The sequence below is a fragment of the Dermacentor silvarum genome, chromosome 4 (genome assembly GCF_013339745.2).
Source record: "Dermacentor silvarum isolate Dsil-2018 chromosome 4, BIME_Dsil_1.4, whole genome shotgun sequence".
Taxonomy (NCBI): Eukaryota; Metazoa; Arthropoda; class Arachnida; order Ixodida; family Ixodidae; genus Dermacentor; species Dermacentor silvarum.
In genome coordinates, this window is record NC_051157.2 from 203,966,379 (window position 1) to 203,986,670 (window position 20,292).

Genomic DNA, 20,292 nt, shown 5'->3' on the forward strand with positions numbered 1-20,292 from the left:
TCCTGGCGGCTACCGGGCGTCTCGCAACACTGGCGTGATGAGGAGGTCCGCCAGTGGTGTTGGAGGCATCGCATCTCGATGGTGCACGGCGTCAGACCATGTGGAATCACCGGCGTTAGGCAGCATGCACCCAGTACAATATTAGATAACGTTAGCTTGACGCTTACTGCGTTTTCCGCTCAGACCAGTGCGTTCACACAACAGCTCCGCAAGAACGCTAGTGTGCGTACGGACAACGTTCATGCCAGCAGCGAAAGGCAGAACACTGCCCCGGTTCCACCACCGTGATGCCTGAGGGAAGCGTTAATGGTGTGCCCGGTTTGCGTGGTCGTTTTCGTAACCCAACTCATTCCGAGCCTTTGAAGACGCTGTCAACCTCCTCTCGTAAACCGCGCATGCGCATGCGATAGTGGGACGGCACGATGACGGCCCTGGTGGTGACAGCGACGACAGCATAAGTGCGCCTGGAGCGTCTGTATATTTGCTAGCATGATGTAGTAATGAAAACCTGCACAACGATGCAACTGGCTACCTTCGTCAATTTAAACCTTAACTCTGCTTTGGAACAATTTTGCACACCCCACAATAAGTTCCATAACATGAATCGCTAATAAAACAGCTGGTTCTATATAAAGTGTTTCCGTATTCCAGCACGTATTGAGCAACACAAAGCTGTATTTGGAGTTTTTCATGTTGCTGTACAATTTTCTCATTGACACTTTTCATCAAAATTGTAATGTCTGAGAATTTGAATAAATAATTACGACTAAATGTGTAATCAGGCGGACTGCAGGAAATCATCCGAGTATCTCTAAGTGACGGCAAACAATATTACCTTGGTTCTGTCCAGCTAACTGGCACTTGCATAACTTTAAATTTTGGTGCATGATAGTTGGGGCTTCCTGTATAATTACAGAATGGGTGCCAAGTGAAGGGAAGCGCAATGTCTCTTCCGCTTGTGTCTCTCTTGTCTCTCGTCACCGCCGTAGTGTGTGCCTGATAGCCTGTCGTCATGCTAATTGAAGGTCGATGAGAGAAGCCTTTCTTTACATAAACTGGCTGAATATTAGAACAGGAACTATGACACTTACAAAATGAGGTCACACTCAGTGCGTGCTGACCTCATCTACGCCGAGTTCTGGCTCTTATATCGCTGTCCGGCCCAATCAGTACGATGAAGGCTCTACCAGAATCACATAACCTTTTTAGATGCGAAGCAGCTTATGGCAGGGGCTTTGTCCGTCCCTCCCACGGCGTCCCACACCCCCACAGCGCATGCGCGTCCCCATCTCTCTCCTCTCCTACGCTCCCCCCTTTCTCTCCTCTAGGAATTCTCTACTGTACAGAGCGGCGCCCGCGTCCCACACCCCCACAGCGCATGCGCGTCCCCTCCCCATCTCTCTCCTCTCCTACGCCCCCTTTCTCTCCTCTAGGAATTATCTACCGTACGGAGCGGCTTCCGCGTCCCACACCCCCACAGCGCATGCGCGTCCCCTCCCCCTCTCTCTCCTCTCCTACGCTCCCCCCTTTCTCTCCTCTAGGAATCCGGAGCGGTGCGCACGACAGGTGGTGCGACAGCTGCATACATACTCCGCTGGGCGCGCCACGGTAGTTCCGCGGTATGAAAATGACGGAGCGCGCGCGCATCATTCTCTCTCCTGTGCAGCGCCGCGATGAGTGCTCGGGCCGCTGCCGCAAAACCATCTCCCGCTCAAGCTAACAATCTCCCCGCTGCTTCGCATCCACACATGATTCCCTTTAGCGGGAGATGGAGTAATTTTTCGCGATAGCAATTATACTGTAGCACCCTCCTCTAGGCGGCGCGTAGAACCAGGATAGCGCGCGCCCGCACGATAAGAAAATAAAGACAGTGCCTGGCACGTGAAGCCACGGCTGGCTATTTTAATCTGGTGTCGATTCGGGTCAGCCGTCTCTTTCCTTCGCTCTTGAGGCATAAGCCTACAAGTGGTGACCTAGCACGAACAGAATGGCTGATCCTCCCGGTGCTCCACTGAACAGGACTCACGTCCGCAGGACTTCTCATCGGTGCAACTATATATATATATATATATATATATATATAGACCACCCTGACTACCCGCCTCAATTGTGCCACCTGAGTTGACGCCTTGTCCCTTGGGCTGCTGGGTTTACGAGCCGTCCTCCGGGTAGACCTACAGTGCTCGGCAGCATAGGTAGTGTATGGTAATTCTCTGCGTCTCCCCGGACACTTCTTTACATCGACGCAGCTACCAGCCCAGCCACAACATTTCGTACAACGCGTCCTGGACTGAGTTAATGACCTCCGGTCCACTCCACCCCGTCCTTCTCGCCACCATACAATCTTCGTGCACCCCGACCTGGCCACTTCAACATACGTTTTCGTGCGCCTTGACGTTGTCCGACCACCGCAAACTCCGGCCTATGACGGATCATTCCGCGTCGTCAACATCCTGAAAACAGCTACCCTCCTACAGAACGGCCGGGATGATATATAGTCAGCTTGAACCGCCTTAAGCCAGGTTCGGTGGAGACCGCCATGGGAAGTCTCGCATTGCCGCTTGACCTCGTGCTAGAGTGCCATCGCCGGCCCTCATTCCGGTTTCGACTTCCAGTCTAGACGGGGGGCCCTGTAGCGCCTTCCTTTGGGCGGCGCGTAGAACCAGGATAGCGCGCGCCCACACGAGAAGAAACTCAAGACGGCGCCTGGCCGTGGCACGTGAAGCCACGGCTGACTTTTCTATTCAGGCGTCGATTTGGGTCAGCCGTCTCTTTCCTTCGCTCCTGAGGCATAAGCCTTCAATACGGACACTCCAGGCGCATTTCTGCCGTCTGCATCGCCATCACCGTGAGGTTCCGTATTAAGTCCAAGGGCGATAAAATCGTCGCCGCGCGTCGTATGCTGCATGTGCGAGTGAAAGCGTGCCCGGGTGTGCCGGCGATCGCGGCTCAATCTCGCGGAAGCCCACCGTCTTTCGTCGCGCGCTGCGGGGGGAGGTAGGCAGGGCAGTGGGCGTTCTACTCCGGGCGGCCCTGGAGGCCACGAGCGCCTGCCCGGGCCGCTCTATCTTGAAAGCCATCTGCGCCGGGGACACGTCCGCCGTCCGCTGTGTTTTCGCGGCTTAGTTCGCGTTGATGCGAGACGCAGCACGACGGTCTATTCGCTCGCTGCTGCTGCCGCGTTTCCTCACCTAGCATTTTGACAGCGAGTTTCCGCGGTCATCGAGTAAGACGTGTTCATGTTAGCATGTGCGCTCGTGACAACATGCTTGTTCACTTAGTATGCCTATTTAAATGTGTATACGGTCGATAAAACTGCTAGCCTTCCTTCGTAGGGCTGTGTACTAATTTGCTAATGCAATCGATGCTTAATCTTTCGGGCGTAACTGCGACTTTGTTTCGTCATGCGTTAGGATTCCTTCGGCAATTTATACTTTTGGGGCTATCTATGTATGATTGTGTATATGTATGTTTGTATCTAACCGTTTCGAAAACAACCATCAGACCAACTTGGGTCACTGAGTAGGTAGCAATGAGAACATATGTGCCTATCTTCAACGAACCTCTTTCACGCCGACATGGATCACTGCAGACGCGGGACTGGGTAGGCGCAGCTCTTGAAAGATACTCTTTGACGCCGACGGGGAGTACTGGGTGTGTGCCAACCAGTTCGTGCTGGTCTCCAATAAATCTCTATGATGCCAACTTGGGTCACTCGGTATGTGCCACTAGCAACATCTTTGACGCCAACTTGGGTAACTAGGTTTATGCCAATGCGAATGTGCCCCTGTACAATGGCGGAAAGCGTCCCTTAAATTTATCCGATGTTGAGTGGAATCGAACCCCCATAACAAGGGTTCCTCAAGGTCAGTAACAAGACGCAATGATTAGCAGGCTGTACTACAAATGCACGGTGTATGTGTTGGTTTGCAATGAATGCCTTTCGTACCAACATTTTAGCGAGCTGCGCCTTGAATGCACTCGGTATGTACCGCTTTTCAGTAAACCTTGCGCCAACTTGGGTCACTGAGTATGTGCCACTGAGTGTGCGGCAAGCGAACGAACAATTATCAGCGTTCGCCGGCGCGCCACGCTCCTCGTCTCGAAGGCCACGCGCGGACTTGTCAGCAGTGCCACTAGATGGCGCAGCGTGTCCAGAAAGAAGAGCGAAGGAGGAGTCCGGCTGCCGCATGACGTGTTTCTCAGCGTTCGCACGCACCGACGCGCCACACATTTCGGACGCCATGCGCAGGCTTCGTGGCGGCAGCTCTAGATGACACCGAGCGTTCTTAAGGAAGCACGAAAGCGGAATCCCGCTGTTGACGCCTCATCATCCTCGTTTCGACGCTGGCAATACGTTTTGTCGCTATAGCGATTCAATGCTAACGCATTTCCGTCGACCGTCATCGTCAGATGGGTTCTGCCGTAATCTTTAAATATTATTTCTGGTCACGAAGATTCAACGGAAGACGTTACTAAGCCGTGCAAGGTACAGCCACGACGTGGCTCGGGGACATTTATAGGCACTTGATCGTTGGCTAAGCGTAACTGCGTATTCAAGCAGATGTGAAGCCTTTCTTACGTCAGTGTAACAGGCACCTGACGAATTCAGCCTTGCCGCTTCGGTATGGACGCCGAGTGGTAGGATTGCTTCCGAAGTCCATGTACAGGGTTGACGGTACGGAGCAGCCTCTGAAACAACGTGACGTAGAGCATGCCTTTAAAACGTCACTGTCAGTGGCAAACATACATCGTGTAATCCTCGCCCCCCCCCCCAAAAAAAAGACAGAAAGGTAGATCGTTATTTTGTCTTCGGAATTTTAAATTAAGCAACGTTATTATTATAAAGCAAGCATTTATGCACTCTCCTATGCAGTCTAGTTTCGTTGTATACTTATAGGAGCACAAGAATGGGAACGATACGTCACCGGGTGGAGACAGCCCAGATAGAATAGTAGCATAATATCCAATGCGCTGCACAAGCATCCCATCACTTGCATCAACAAAAGCGGTCGCGACGTTTCACTAGATAAAAAGATAATGCTCATTTATCATGAATGTTATCACCATCGCGAAGGCGTCCCTTCGCAAAGGCGCGTCGGATAGCAAGAACAAAACCAAATGGGTCCGATGCGTCCGGTGTGAAGTCCGGGCTTGCAGTAAATTGTTCGGGAGGAAACGCGATCCATAAATAGAACACAAACTCAAAGTTTGACAATAGTGTGCCCACCAAGCACACATAATAAGTGAGCGCAGGAGGAAGAACAGCAGCACACCATCTACGACCTCCGCACCTGAGCAGGTCCAAAAAACATGGCATTCGCGTTAGCTGTAACAGTAGATCCTGCAGACTTTTTGTTGCATCTACATACGACTCAAGGTTTCAGCGACGTATGCTGTGCCGTACACCTGTGTGCTACAGCCACCGATGTCGTGAATACTAAATATAGACGCAGTCTCGCCGCCGGAAAGCACATGATCCTATCTATTCCGGTTCATTGTGTATGGTTAAGATACAGTAGGACGCGGACTCCTCATAATACCCAACTAGGGTTACGAGAGATTCTTTATCATATTTGCCCCAGCGCCATCTTCTCAAAAAAATTTTTTTCTTGAAAACCCAACGACACATATATCGACTAAATATCACAATGCAAGAAAAATAACTCATGCGTACAACTGAAAATCATCATTTTGCACATGACCCCGCGTTCCACCTATATATATATATATATATATATATATAACATCACCGCAAGATGACAGCATAACCCGCTTGATCATTGAAGCTTACAGAAAGCACAAGACATGCATCAGCCATCCATCAATCACATTAACAGAAAAAGAGGTACCGTATCTTGTACTAGTGGCAACCACGTTGATTGTAAATGCACGCGGAACGCTGTGGCATATGCAAAGGGACGATTTTCTGGTGTACACATGAATTTTATTGCGATAGCAATTATATGGACACTTCAACCGGATTTATGCCGTCGCCTTCGCCGTGAGGTTCCGTATAGATTCCAAGGGCCATAAAATCGTCGCCGCGCGCCGCGGGGGACGCGCGCTATCACGGAGAGCGAACGCACGGCGGAAAGCGAAACGCGACCGTCGCGCGAAAGGCCGTGGGGATATGGGAGGGATTGAGGCGGGGCGACGCATGTGCTCCGGCATCAAAGGCGCATCTTGCAACCGGGCGTAAGGGGAACTTGCCACTCAATCTCCCACGCGAAAGCAAGAAATCGGGAAGGCAGCGCGGGAGGGAGTGGGGGGGGGGGGCACATCTTCTACTCTGCCAACAACTGCGTTCGTACTTTGCCTGGCTGTGGCCGACGCCCGCACCGTCTCTTATCTCCACACGGCTCTGACCTTTGTACTCGTATGCGCTTTGCATCCGCCGCTCAGTTTCCTTTGAAGCGATAGACCGCACGAACCTTGCCGGCTGCGGCGGCTGCGCTTGCTGCCAGCGTTCTGACAGTCGTGGTCTGCGGTCATTCAGCGTGATCTATTCATGTTTGCTTGTGCGATGACACCACGCTTGTTAATTCAGTTAGTAAGCGGATGTGTCCAAGTTTATGCAGCCGATAAAACTACTATCCGTACTCCGATTAGCTCTCTACTAATTTGCTATCGCAATTGATGCTTTGCCTTTCGGACGAAACTGCGACTTTTTTATCTTGCACTGTGATAATTTTCCCAAATATATGTCGCTACGTTTTGATTAAAAAATTCAGTTGCGAGTTCAGCGCTTCTGTGTGCCTTTGCCTGCAGTTTGCATAAACGTTGCGCTGTTTATTTACATCATGCATTAGCAGATCTTGCGCGGCTCTTTTCAGAGCAAATTATGGCATAACATCTCTGCAATGGTGGCCCAGCGCAACGTCAAGCAACGTTAATTTGAAATTTTTAAAATGGTCCTTCCTTTGACGCTCGTCACGTGATGTTTCTTCTGTAAATCATCAAGCTGACATGGCGGCTATCTCGGACTGCCACCACATATTAATAAAATTGCACGAACATTGCACGGGCTTTCTTTTTAAAGCGCTAACCTCGTAATGCAGCTGCCAAGTGCTGGCAAAAAATGTTTTATTCGAAAAAGGTCGTAGGTATACACGTCACGTTTGGTCATCTGAATGAAAACGCAAAACTTCCGCTTCGCGGCAAAAATTTCTGGACACGTGGCCTCTCGACAGTCAATCAGAGGACAACATGGCGGACAATGGTGGTCGTGCAGCCGCCTTGTGTGTCGAGAAAGAGCGCCTAGTGAGTTTATTTGGGCCTGATATTGGGTTAATCAGTTGTCTTGGATAAATCCGACCACCTTCTGCAGAACTTTGGTGACGCTGGCTTCCGGTCCTCATTGTGAGTGATAGGGTCCGCTTCAGTATCTAGTAAAACTTGTGTGTTTTTGAGACGCTGCTACAGCGTCGCTACACTACTATTCGACATGCTCACCTACCGCTGCGTGCCACTATACAATGTGTCTACGCACACAGTTACAGCTGTAGGGTAAACGATACATGCGCAATAGTCAATACAGCCTTCAATGCATCGATTCCACGGGCTGTTTGAGATGTTGCGTCGTTATTCCGTTAATTAACCCGTAGCTTTGATTCACTCATCAATCTGCCCACTTCAATAAATGTGCACAACGCAGACAAGGGCTAGTTAATGCTTTGCCTACTCTTGGGCTACAACATCGTCGTAATGGCTTGCGCTATTCGCATAAAGCCGTGTAAGCGACAGCACTCGCATTCTTTGCGCGAAAAACGAGATGCAGCGCGACTGGTGGCATCGACAAGCTGACCAGATCGCGTGGCCGTATACTCGTGCGTTTACGAGGTCACACTTTGGCCGCACTAGAGGACCGCGACGGGTGGGCAAGCCACTGCGCCAAATGACTAAGCATGCCAGACTTCATGGTTTTCTTCAGTCTTTTTCGTGAAGTTTACTGTTATTAAATCTGGAATGGGAGGTCAGTATTGCGATCTTTATCTAATGGTTGACGAAGAACCAACTCCTGCAGTCGAGGCGCCTTCTCGTCGCTTGTTTTGCTGTTATAGTACCAATATATTCTATTCTATCGCGTTGCGGGAAACTAGTGTTGCGTTTGCAGGGCCATGTTCGGCGAAAGGTCTATTTCTATGTCTGCACACCACAGGAAACACAATGTGACCGGCAGCAGAGAGCGAGCGGGGCTGTCCCGCGTACGTCCATGCTTCACGACGCTGCCGGTAACACAATGTTGCCTCGCGTGGGTGCTGGTTTGTCGGTATTATGAGAACGTTCTGTCGACTTTGTTGTAATACAGAGTTTAGATTGGCGGTAAGTATCGGTGTCGCCTCCAGCGTCTGGCAACCAGGAGTGGCTCTTCAAGCGTCTGTACATTTCATAAAGAACGCACAGCAGGATCCCGGCCAGGAAGCAGTTTCATAGGGTTGTATATCCTCCATTCTAGAGCTAAAGCGCCCCTGCGCTGAGGGCCGCCGACGACGGGGCGAGGAGGACTCCCCCACCCAAAACGGCACCGCTGAGGTCGCTGTGGCAGAAGCGCCGGACACTTGACACCCCTCAAACTGCGTGCAAATTACTGGTGGGCGCGTTCTACGAACAGGAAAAGGCAGTGCTGTCGTGCGCTTCAGATTTGGAGCGGGCTGTTTGCACGTGCGGGATGCAAGAAAGCCTATTTGGCACAGTGTATTGTGACTTTTACTTTGTCTTTACTCTCCCCCTTTCCCGTACCTTCTAGTGAAAATAAATGAGCCTTCTTGGAGCGCTCAAAGCGAACGGACGTCTGTCGTTTTCCAATAAGTTAAAAGTCTTCGTCTCTTATTCTACAACATTTTGGTGCCGAAACCCGTGAATAGGGACGACAAAAGACAGATATCCACAGAATGAAGCGAAGAAGGGCCGTGGTGCGAACATCTACAACCAAGCTGCCCAACGAAGTATCCACCATGGACGGCAACGCACCAATTGGTGAGCTGGAAGAAAATATAAATCTTCTTTCTGTTAAAGAGGACGGACTGAAAGAGCTAGATCGGGAGGTAGAAAAAGGCGTTGAAGATGAAGCTTTCGAAGAGGAAGTTGCATGCTCCGAAATGTACAGAGAAAAGATCAGCGTGGCGAGAGCAAAGGTACAACGCATGCTACGCGACTTTAGCTGCACAAATGCTTCATCAGATCGCACATTAAACTCCTCAGATCAAAGAGAATCTAGCGCAAACAATTCGCAAATACGCCCCACCGTAAAGCTGCCACAGCTCGAAATCAACAAATTCAACGGAGAGCTTCGAGAGCTGCACGGGTTCTGGAGTCAGTTTTAGTCGACTGTAAACGCTAACCAGTACCTCTCAAACGTAGACAAATGCAAATGCCTCAACAGCTACTTGACAGGAAAGGCGGCGGCTGCGGTACCAGGACTTCACTGGTCAGAAGGCAAGTGGTCCTGCAGAAAGGAAGTAATTATAGTAGACCACATGTGACGGCATTGGTGGTGTGGAGCAGAGGTAGAATACCCGGCCTCAAATCTGAAGGTCGTAAGTTCGAATCCTACTCCAGTCCACCACATTTTCAGGCATTGAGTGGTGCCTGACACCGGCAAGAAAAAAATATATTGCCGAGAGCTAGTGGGCCTATACTAGTTCAGGTGCAACCAAACTAGGAAGGCCCACTAAGCTTCATCAAAGTCACTCCCTCACCAGAAAGGAAATTTGGCCTCCCTGGTGCAGAATTCGGCCACCACCTCCCTCATGACTCCGACAAATAACCCATGACCCTCAGTACCCAGTGGCTGCAGAGCACCTGACCAAGGCGGCGGTCAGACCTGCTACGCGGCAGAGGGTGCTAAGAATCTCTGGGTCTGGACAGGCCGCCAATGGAAACTGAACCTGGCAACGCTCCACACGCGCACCCTCTCGAGTGAGGCTAGCTTAGCAGGACTATTTGAAGAATTATCAGGCATTGCCTGGGATAATATTGTCCTTAGTGAGGTTAGAAGAACTGTTGAGGCTTACACAGTGCTGACTAACGGCCACGTCCTCTGCTACAGAGGTCTTCCAGATAAGAGAGAATCCGGGGTAGGACTTTTAGTCCATAACAACATAGCGGGCAACATTGATGAATTATACAGCATTAATGAGAGGGTAGCGGTCATCGTAATAAAGCTGAATAGAAGGTACAAAATGAAGGTAGTACAAGCCTACGCCCCAACCTCTAGTCACGATGATCAAGAAATAGAACAGTTTTATGAAGATCTTGAATTAGCAATGAGAAAGGCGCAAACTCAGTATACTGTAGTCATGGGCGACTTCAATGCAAAAGTGGGAAAAACAGGATGATGCGGAAGCAATTGGCCACTACGGCATCGATTCTAGGAATGCAAGAGAAGAGATGTAGAATTCGCGGAAAGGAATAGGCTCCGAATAATGAATACCTTCTTCAGGAAGCGCAGCAACAGGAAGTGTACCTGGAAAAGCCCTAATGGAGAAACAAGGAATGAAATAGATCTCATACTCTCTGCCGATCCAAGCATAGCGCAGGATGTAGAAGTGTTAGGTAAGGTAAAGTGCAGTGACCATAGGTTAGTGAGGTCTAGGATTTGTCTCAATTTGAAGAGAGAAATAGTGAAATTAGTCAAGAGGAAACAAGGTAACCTAGAGGCAGTTAGGGTAAAAGCAGACCAATTCAGGCTGGTGCTCGCAAACAAATATGCAGCTTTAGAAAAGGAAGATAAAGACAACATAGTGGTAATGAATGAAGCCGTAACTAGGTTGATCACAGAAGTAGCAATTGAAGTGGAGGGTAAGGCACCAAGGCAACCAGTAGGCAAGCTCTCCCAAGAAACAATGGACCTATTAAAGAAACTATAAAACATGAAAACGTGCAACTCAAGAGATCAGATAGAATTCGCTGAACTGTCAGAACTGATCAACAAGAAGAAAGTAAGGGATATTCGAAATTATAACGTAGGAAAGATTGAGGAAGCCGTAAAATATGGACGCAGCATTAAATCAGTAAGAAGAAAGCTTGGCATAGGACAAGGCAAGATGTATGCAATGAAAGATGAGCATGGAAATATCATGAGCAATTTCGATGACATAGTAAAAGCAGCGGAAGAATTCTATACTGACCTGTACAGTGCCCAAAACAGCCAAGCTACATTCATTCGAAATAGTGATAAACCGGATACAGAGGCTGCTTCTATGACTAGCGATGCAGTTAGAAGGGCCTTGAAAGACATGACCAGGCGAAAAGCTGCTGGAGAAGATGGACTAACAGTAGATTTAATCAAAGATGGAGGAGATATCATGCTTGAAAAGCTTGCGGCCCTTTATACACAATGCCTCACAACTTCAAGTGTACCAGAGAGCTGGAAGAACGCCAGCATTATACTAATCCATAAGAAGGGAGACGGTAAGGAATTGAAGAATTATAGACCCATTAGCTTGCTTTCAGTATTGTATAAAATATTCACCAAGATAATTTCCAATAGAATCAGGGACACACTTAATTTCAGCCAGCCAAGAGAACAGGCTGGCTTCAGGAAGGGATATTCTACGATAGATCATATCCAATTCATCAATCAGGTAATCGAGAAATCTGCGGAGTACAATCAACCTTTCTATATGGCTTTCATAGATTATGAAAAGGCATTTGATTCAGTAGAGATACCAGCAGTCATAGAGGCATTCCGTAATCAATGAGTACGTGAATATCTTAGAAAACATCTACAAGGATTCCACATCTGTAAAGAAATTTACAGAAGAATAAAATTGGGTTGGAGTGCATACGGCAGGCATTGCCATATCCTGACTGGAAGCTTACCACTGTCGCTGAAAAGAAAAGCGTACAATCATTGCACTCTACCGGTGCTAAGATATGGGGCAGAAACTTGGAGGTTAGAACTTAAGGACCGCACAAAGAGTGATGGAACGAAGAATCTTAGGACTAACCTTAAGACACAGGAAGAGAGCGGTGTAGATCAGAGAACAAACGGGGATAGCCGATATTCTAGTTGACATTAAGCGCAAGAAATGGAGCTGGGCAGGCCATGTAATGCGTAGGATGGATAACCGGTGGACCATTAGGGTTACAGAATGGATACCAATAGAAGGGAAGCGCAGTCGAGGTCGGCAGAAAACCAGATGGGCTGATGAAGTTAGGAAATTTGCAGGCGCAAGTTGGAATACGGTAGCGCAAGAGGGGTAATCGGAGATCGCAGGGAGAGGCCTTCGTCCTGCAGTGGACATAAAATATAAGCTGATGATGATGGTGATGATGATGATGATGATGACATGTCACGGTTACTTAAAATCAAGGAAGTGCGTGACTCACGGAATCTCGGCCAACTGCGCAGCCTTGTCGACGAAGTAGAGACAGGTCTACGCAGTCTCACTTCTTTAGGCATGAGTGTCGGCACTTATGGAACTTTGTTAATGACCATAATAAAGAAAGCGGTGCCTGCCGACCTTCGTCTGGAATACCAAAGAAAAAACGAGGGAAGTGAGCTGGAGGTGCTCCTCCGTTTTTTGAGGAAAGAGGTTGCGACGCGGGAGATCATACAGCGGGCCGAAGCACCGAGAGACAACAGTGCCCAATTGGTAAAGGAAAGGCGCAACAACAACATTAAATCGGTGAACATGCCTAGTGCCGCGGCTTTGCACACCACGATCAAGGACAGCACAGGATGTCTATTTTGTAATTCGAATGGCCATGAGACCGGCAACTGTAACACAAAGATGTCAGTGGTGGATAAGAGAGAGGTGCTGAAGCGTGAAAATCGGTGTTTCCGGTGCACAACAAGGAAGCACGCGGCAAGAGAATGCTGAAAAGCTAAGTGGCTCAGGTGTGCGCATTGCAAAGGCAGACACTTAACGACAATGTGCGATCCTGACTTTGGAAGACACCGCAACACTGATGAAGGGAATGCATCTTCGTCACTGGCGATTTAGCAACCCACGGTGTTGATGTCCTCATTAGGCACGGGATATAACGTGATGTGCACTGGAGAGCAAAAGTTTCTTCTACAGACAGCGCGAGCTTGGACATAGGGTCCTCATGAACGTACACTTGTCAGGTTTCTCCTCGATGGTGGTAGTCAGCGAACCTTCATTCATCGCAACCTATCCGAAAAGCTGCAGTTGAAGGAGCTTGGGAAAGAGGAGCTTAAATCTTTGCCTTTGGTGACAAGTCAGCTATAACACGCACAAAAGTGCGTCGTGTGGAGCTGTGCCTCGGAAGCCAGTACGACGATAAAGGGGTGCGAGTGGAAGCGCTTGAACTTCCTTGTATCTGTGCAGATATCATGGCGACTCCATGAAATTCTGTTCTACTTCAACTTCCTAGATTGCACTTCCAAGTCGCAAACGCCTCGCGGGCGGCGAAAGTGAAAATATTTACCTTTTGATAGGCACCGGTCATTACTGGGAACTTATCACGGTATCTTTAGCGTCTCAGCTCCAAATTGATGGCAGTGGAGACTGTATTCGAATGGACAGCCCAGGACCAGGACGGCACAAGGAAGTCAACAGGAGTCTGCTCCTCGGCTGCTGGCGTGATGCGGATAGGAGTGAGTGAACAAATTGACAAGAAAATATCAGCACAGCTAAAGTCTTTCTGGGAGCTCGAGCACATCGGTACCAAGGAACGTGAGCCAGTTCGTCACCAGGACGCGGTCCTTGAGCACTCTAAATAAACCGTCAACTTTGAGAATGGCCGCTATAAGGTGTTGTTCCCTTGGAATTCGACGGTTTACGAACTTGTCGACAACCACAAGGGCGCCGCAAGGCGTCTTAAAGCACACACAACGCGCCTCCTGAAAGGAGATTCGTTGATTAGGGAATACGACGCCTGCATAAGAGACTACATAGAAAAGGCTATGCAGAGCCAGCCAGCAAGCATAACGGCACGTCGGAAGGTCCAGTGTACTATATGCCACATCAAGCAGTTGTTCGTCACGAAAAGACGACAAAACTGAGGGTAGTATTTCATGCATCATCAAGTGCCAAAAATCGCCTCTCATTGAACATTGTTTTGGAAAGTGGCCGAAACCTAAACCCAGAACTCATTGATCTGCAGATCAATTTCTGCACTCACAACGTTGCCATCATTGCGGATATTGAAAAGGCCTTTCTCCAAATATCCCTATCAGAGGGCGATCACAACGCTGTGCAGTTCCTCTGGTACGCTATGGCGCCAAAGAAAGGGGAATAACTTCCAGCTTTGGTGACCTATCGGATGACTCGCGTCCCGTTCGGTGTGACGTCGAGCCTTTTTCTCTTGGCTGCAGCGTTGCATCATCATCTTGAAGGGCTGCCGGAACAGTATGCTGAGACTGTGGGTATCCTGCGCGAGCATCTTTACGTGGACGACCTTATAACTGGGGCTGACAGCCTTAACAAGGGTAAAGTCTTGTGCCAGGAATCAAAATATGCATTGTCTCAAGCAAAGATGCCGCTACACAAGTGGATATCGAACAACCGCGATCTCGTCAACTTCTTAGAGAATGGCAAAGAAAGAGCGAACGCTGATGCTGGACATGCCGCCACCACAAAAGTATTGGGGGTTGGTTGGAATGCTCAGGCTAACTGCTTTGAATACAACCTAACTTCACTCGTCCGATTTCCTCTCCGCAAGAGCCGACAAGGAGAGATTTGTGCTGCAGGTCTCGGCAAGAATTTTCTACACTTTTGGATTTATTGTTCCCACAACATTACGCGTAAATGTAATGTCCAAGAAGTTGTGAGAGTTGGGAATTGGTTGGGACGATTCCTTGCCTGAAACATTGCAGCCCGAGTGGGACTGCTGGTGTAAGGAGCTTCCATGCATCGAAGTAGTCTATTCTAAGACTGATAGCTGCACACTTTAGAGACGATGACACGGAGAAAGTGGTGCACATTTTCTGTGACGCAAGCCTGAAGGCCTACGGTGCTGTCCCACATATCGTGACCAAGTCTCCGCTCGGACTAATAAATATAAACTTGGTGATGGCGAAATGAAGAGTGGCCCCTTTGAAACGCCTCTCGCTACCTCGATTGGAGCTGATGGGAGCACAGGTTGGCGAGCGACTATGCCACTGCGTTACCAAGGCCTTGGATCTGAAGAACGTTGCTACCATCCTCTGGACTGACTCTGCAGTAGCTATGTACTGGATCAAGGAAAACGCTGCCAGATGGAATCCCTTCGTAGCAAATCGAGTCTCAGAATTACAAGCGCTGACAGATCCCAAGGATTGGAAACTCTTTCCAGGTTCAGGCAACGCCGCTGACCTAATCACCCGTGGCATTGTTCCATCAGCCCTGCTGGAAAGCAAATTGTCATGGACAGGACCCCATTGGCTTCAGGAGGATGACACGCATTGGCCAACGATAAGTGAGCCGAGCTCGAAGGTTGCGGTGTGCCAAATGGAAGAGCGAAAGGTTACGGTGATGCCCACAGTATCATCGCCATCCATGGCTCTTCGTAATGTTGAGAGTTATAGTTCATTCAGCAGAATCGTGCGTGTAACCGCGTGGGTATGCCGCTTTGTCGACAACTGCCACAACAAAGAGGGAAAGACGATCGGCCCATTACGAGCTGAAGAAGTAATCGACGACGAAAGATACTGGTAGGCAAAGCTCTAGGAGATGCGTTCAGCGACGACATTTCAAACCTGAAGAATCAAAGACCGCTGCACAAGAGCTCTCCTGTTTTGCCTTTCAACCCATACTTTGACAAAGAGGGCCTCATACGAGTTGGTGGACGCTTGCAATTCAGCGATAACAAGGAAGAGACTAAGCATCCCATCGTTCTCTCTGGCAATCACCTCCTCACGTCACTGCTCATATGGAAGGGACACTTGAGAATGCTGCACACGGGCGTACGCGATACTCTAGCACAGCTGCAAGAATCGTATTGGAGTATCAGAGCACGTCAGGCCGTACAGAAAGTTATCAAGCAGTGCCTCGTCGGTCACAAACAATGTTGCCCTCCAACTATGGAAGAAGTAGCGCCACTTCCCGCTTACAGAGCGACAAAAGGAAACCCGTTTGACATCGTTGGCATCAATTTTGCAGGGCCCTTGATTTGTCAACAATCACGCGACAGCAAAAAATGCTACATCGCTATTTTCACCTGTGCTGTGACACATGCCGTCCACCTTGAGGTCATTAGCGATCTGTCGGCTACAGCCTTCCTCTTGGCCTTTAAACGCTTTGTGGCACGCCGTGGAATCTGCTCGACTGTGTATTCGGACAACGCGCTCGCATTCAAGCGTGCAGCCAGGAATATAAAGGCCATCTTCATGCTGCTGCAAGTCGAGGAATTGCAGTCATACTTGGCCGGAAACCAGATCAGATGGAAGTTTATTGTTGAACGGGCAGCTTGGTGGGGCGGATTCTGCGAGCGGATGGAGCGATCTGTGAAAGTAGCATTGCGAAAGGTGTTGAGTCGGAGCAGCTTGAGTTTCGGAGAACTGACCACTGTTTTTAAGAGGTGGAGGCCAGTGATCAACTCACGCCCTTTGACTTTCTCATATGATGATGCTCAAGAGCTAGAACAACTGTCACCGGCGCACGTCCTTGTCGGAAGAAAGTGGACGACTCATCCTCCACACCTGCTACCGGACGAAATTCCTGGCGGTGGCAAGCGTCTCTCATGACGCTCGAAGTACCGGACTGCCATGGTTGATGGTTTCTGGAGGCGGTGGCGGAAAGAGTACTTATTGGAGCTCATATCGGCACATATGTGCCGACCAACGCCATCGAGTGATCTGAAGAAAGACGCCTTAGTGCTCCTGAGCAAAGACCGCTTCAAACGCCACACGTGGAAGACCGACAGAATTAAGGAAACATTTAAGGGTAGAGACGGCAGGGTGTGGTCCTGCAAGTTGGTATTAAGTGGGGGAACAGAGGTGAAGCGACCGATACAGCTGCTGTATCCCTTAGAGATTGTGGGGCAATGAGCTCACTAATAGTTCGCTCATCCGGGGTAGGTTGTTGTATATTCTCTATTCTGGAGCCAAAGCACCCCCGCGCAGGGGACCGCCGATGATGTGGCGAGGAGAACTCCCCCACCCAAAACGGCACTGCTGAGGTCGCTGTGGCAGATGCGCGGGACACTTGACACCCATCAAATTGCGAGCAAATTACTGGCGGGCGCGTTCTACGAACAGCGACAGGTGGTGCGATGGTGCCGTTCAGGTTTGGAGCGGGTTGCTTGGACGTACGGGGTGCAAGAAAGCCTGTATGGCACAGCGTATTGTGACTTTCCCTTTCTCTCCACTCTCTCCCCTTTCCTGCACCTTCTTGTCAAAATAAATTAGTCTTCTTGATGCGCTCAAAGCGGACGGACGTCTGTCGTTTTTCCATAAGTTAAATGTATCCGTCTATTATTCTACAACACCTACAGTATTCCTTAAAGGCCAGCCTCTTCGTTCTCTCTGTGCGCGTCTCTTCTTTCTTTCACGCTTCTTTCTGCAGAAAGTATATATTCCGCTTGCTGTGTGACGATGTACTATCAGCTAGGTTATCCTGTGAAATAAAAAAATATTACCGACATAGAAAGGCATTAAGAGAGCATAACCGAAAAATGTTCCTGCGCAAGAGCACACACACACAAAGGGAACAGGAAGTACAAACGGAATGGTTGAAACACTGTCCTGTGTGTTTTTTCTGTTCGCTTTTTGGTATGTCTGCTCTCGTGCTCCCAACTTATGAGCTTTAACTGACTTGCCGGGCTCACCAACTTGATGCCTCAGGAAACCACTCGAGATAGTAATAAGCGGCCAGCACAGGATCTCCAGCGCACCAAAGGGGTGGTAGGTTGGGGCTGTCCGTATGTTGCATGTCGCCACCGAGGCCGGTGCGTGGCGAGTCTGTGCGCAATTGCAGACAGCCGATCTTATTCACTCCTGGCACGCGGACGTGGTGCAAACTTTATTCATCCTGCTATTCTCTCATATATGTATCAAAAAGTACAAGTATAAATAAATTTAAGCATAACGTAGAAACAGGGTACGATGGGCTCAGCTCATCTCATCTTCCTTCAAATGTTTGCAAAACGCCCCTGTTACATGCAGTTCACAATTATTTCTCTAAAGCTCTAGCGCCTTTGATCTTGTTTGTCTATAATTTCTCAAATAGCAATATAGCAGGAGACGTTGAGTACACAATCTTGATGGGGACATTAAGTCATTCTGACAGATGAAAAACTGATTGTCAGAGTCTCATACTGTCCAGCAAACATGTTGATCTAAAGCTTGACCTCGCCAGCATTGTCATTTCTGGGCCAGCAACAGAGAAACACAATATTTCTAGGTAACTAAAGGAAACATTCTACGTTTTTCTTTCAGTTTGAAACAGTTTTTCCTGACTGAAGGTGTTCCTTCGAGACCACGCACCTTCGTTCGCGCTCGAAGTGCGTGAAGCGTGGTAACTGGCCGAGCGATGTGGAAAACCACCAGGACCCTGCGAATGCGTTGCAGCACGTTCGTTCTCGCTCGCAGCGCATGACATGTTGTAGATGGCCGAGCGATGTGGAGAACCATTGGATCCCTGCGAATGCGTAGCAGCCTCTCGTTAAGCGACAAGCAAACGGCGAACGCCGTGCAACAGATGTTGCAGCGTATTGTATTGGAGTAAAAATATGGTGAAATTCTTGGGTATTACGTGCCAAACCACGATGCCATACTGAGGCGCGCCGTAGGGAGAGACTCAGGAATCATTTTGACCACCTGGCGTTTTGAAACCCCTTAGCGCCCACTGGTTTTTTGAAAGTACAGTAGAATGGTTTATTGATAACTCTATATATAAGTGAAATAGTTTTTTTTATTATGCCTATTTGCTAACAAGGTTTCTGCCAAGACGACCACCCCTTGGTGTAATCATTGTCAAAATTCAAGAACTGCTCGACCTAAAAAAAATACGCTACGCTTACTTTTATCGTACTTAGCATTTGTTTCGCGAAGCTGATTTCTGTTTGTAAGGGCCGTACGACGTAAAAATATTGTATTTTGATTTTATTGCAATCTTCTGACGTCAAACGTATGTAACCCTCGACGCAAGCATTGAGCAGTGACCCGAAGTGCTGTTCGAACAAAAGAAATCAAACGTTGTTCTTGTTTATAGGTCCATTTCGTTTGCTTTGAAAGCCAATAGCATTGCATCCTTGAAAACTTTTTTCTTATCTGAATGACCGACAAGAGGCGGGAGCATGCAAAAATGGACAGGGTTTCGGCAGGTACGACGTACAGCAGTGAAAGCAAATAATCGGATGAGGAAGGCGCTGCCGGCATCTGCAATTGGTCTGCTGCCCCGTCCTTAGCGTGCGGTGGCTGGTCGAAAATCACGGCGGCATGCAACGGAATGTTAAAAATGCCGCTAAAACAGAACTTCAGCGATGAAGAGTGGGCACAACAATGTCGTATACGTGCCGAAAGGGTTCGACAGAGTTGTACATTTACGGAAAAAATCTTATTATGCGCGCAAAGATCTATTCTCCTCAGCAGCTCCGAGTAGCCAGTACTAGAGCGATAGGCGGGCAGCCATCTCGTACTTGTTTCGGAACGGGACAGTTTCTAGCTATTCCCCCCACCCCCGTAAAAAAAAGAAAGTAAGAATCAGTTCTCCTCAGTGTATTATTGCATATTTAGTGCATATGCACCTTGTCGCGGTGAGTTTTCGCAGTTTTGTGACGTCGCGTGACAGGTAAATTTGGCGCGGTCCGAAAATGTTTTACTGATCGCGGAGCGCTAATGACGAAAGCAGCATGAAATCACAAAGAATTCTTTTTTTATTTTGTTTGGCCTAGTCATGCACAATCAATGTGCACACGACATATCGGACGGGCAGTTCTCGCAGTTTTCCAGACGTCGCCTGACAGACGAGCAATGTGGGTGTTGTCCAAGTTTAGACAAATCGTGGAGGGCTAGTGGTAGAAACAGAATATAAAGAGATTGCAATAGTTTGAGGCTATAGCCTCACAAGTTTCCAAAAAGAATGCAGTAAATCATGAATTTCTGGGATTGCGTATACAATACGTATTTAGAGTCTCACATGAAAATGAATGCAGCTGTACTTCATAAAGTAGACTGGCCCTTTGTGTATGCAAACAGGGTTTGCTTCTTCTCAAACCACAACATCTTTCACAGATATTTTTGGTAAAATTTTTTTCTGACTTCACATTCAATAACAATTACAGAATATTACAGTGAATATTCAAATCAACAAAAACAACTAGAATATATTGTGACGGAGGGAAGAAGCAAGACGGGAAAATGTATTTACAATATGCACATGATTGACAGGATTGACA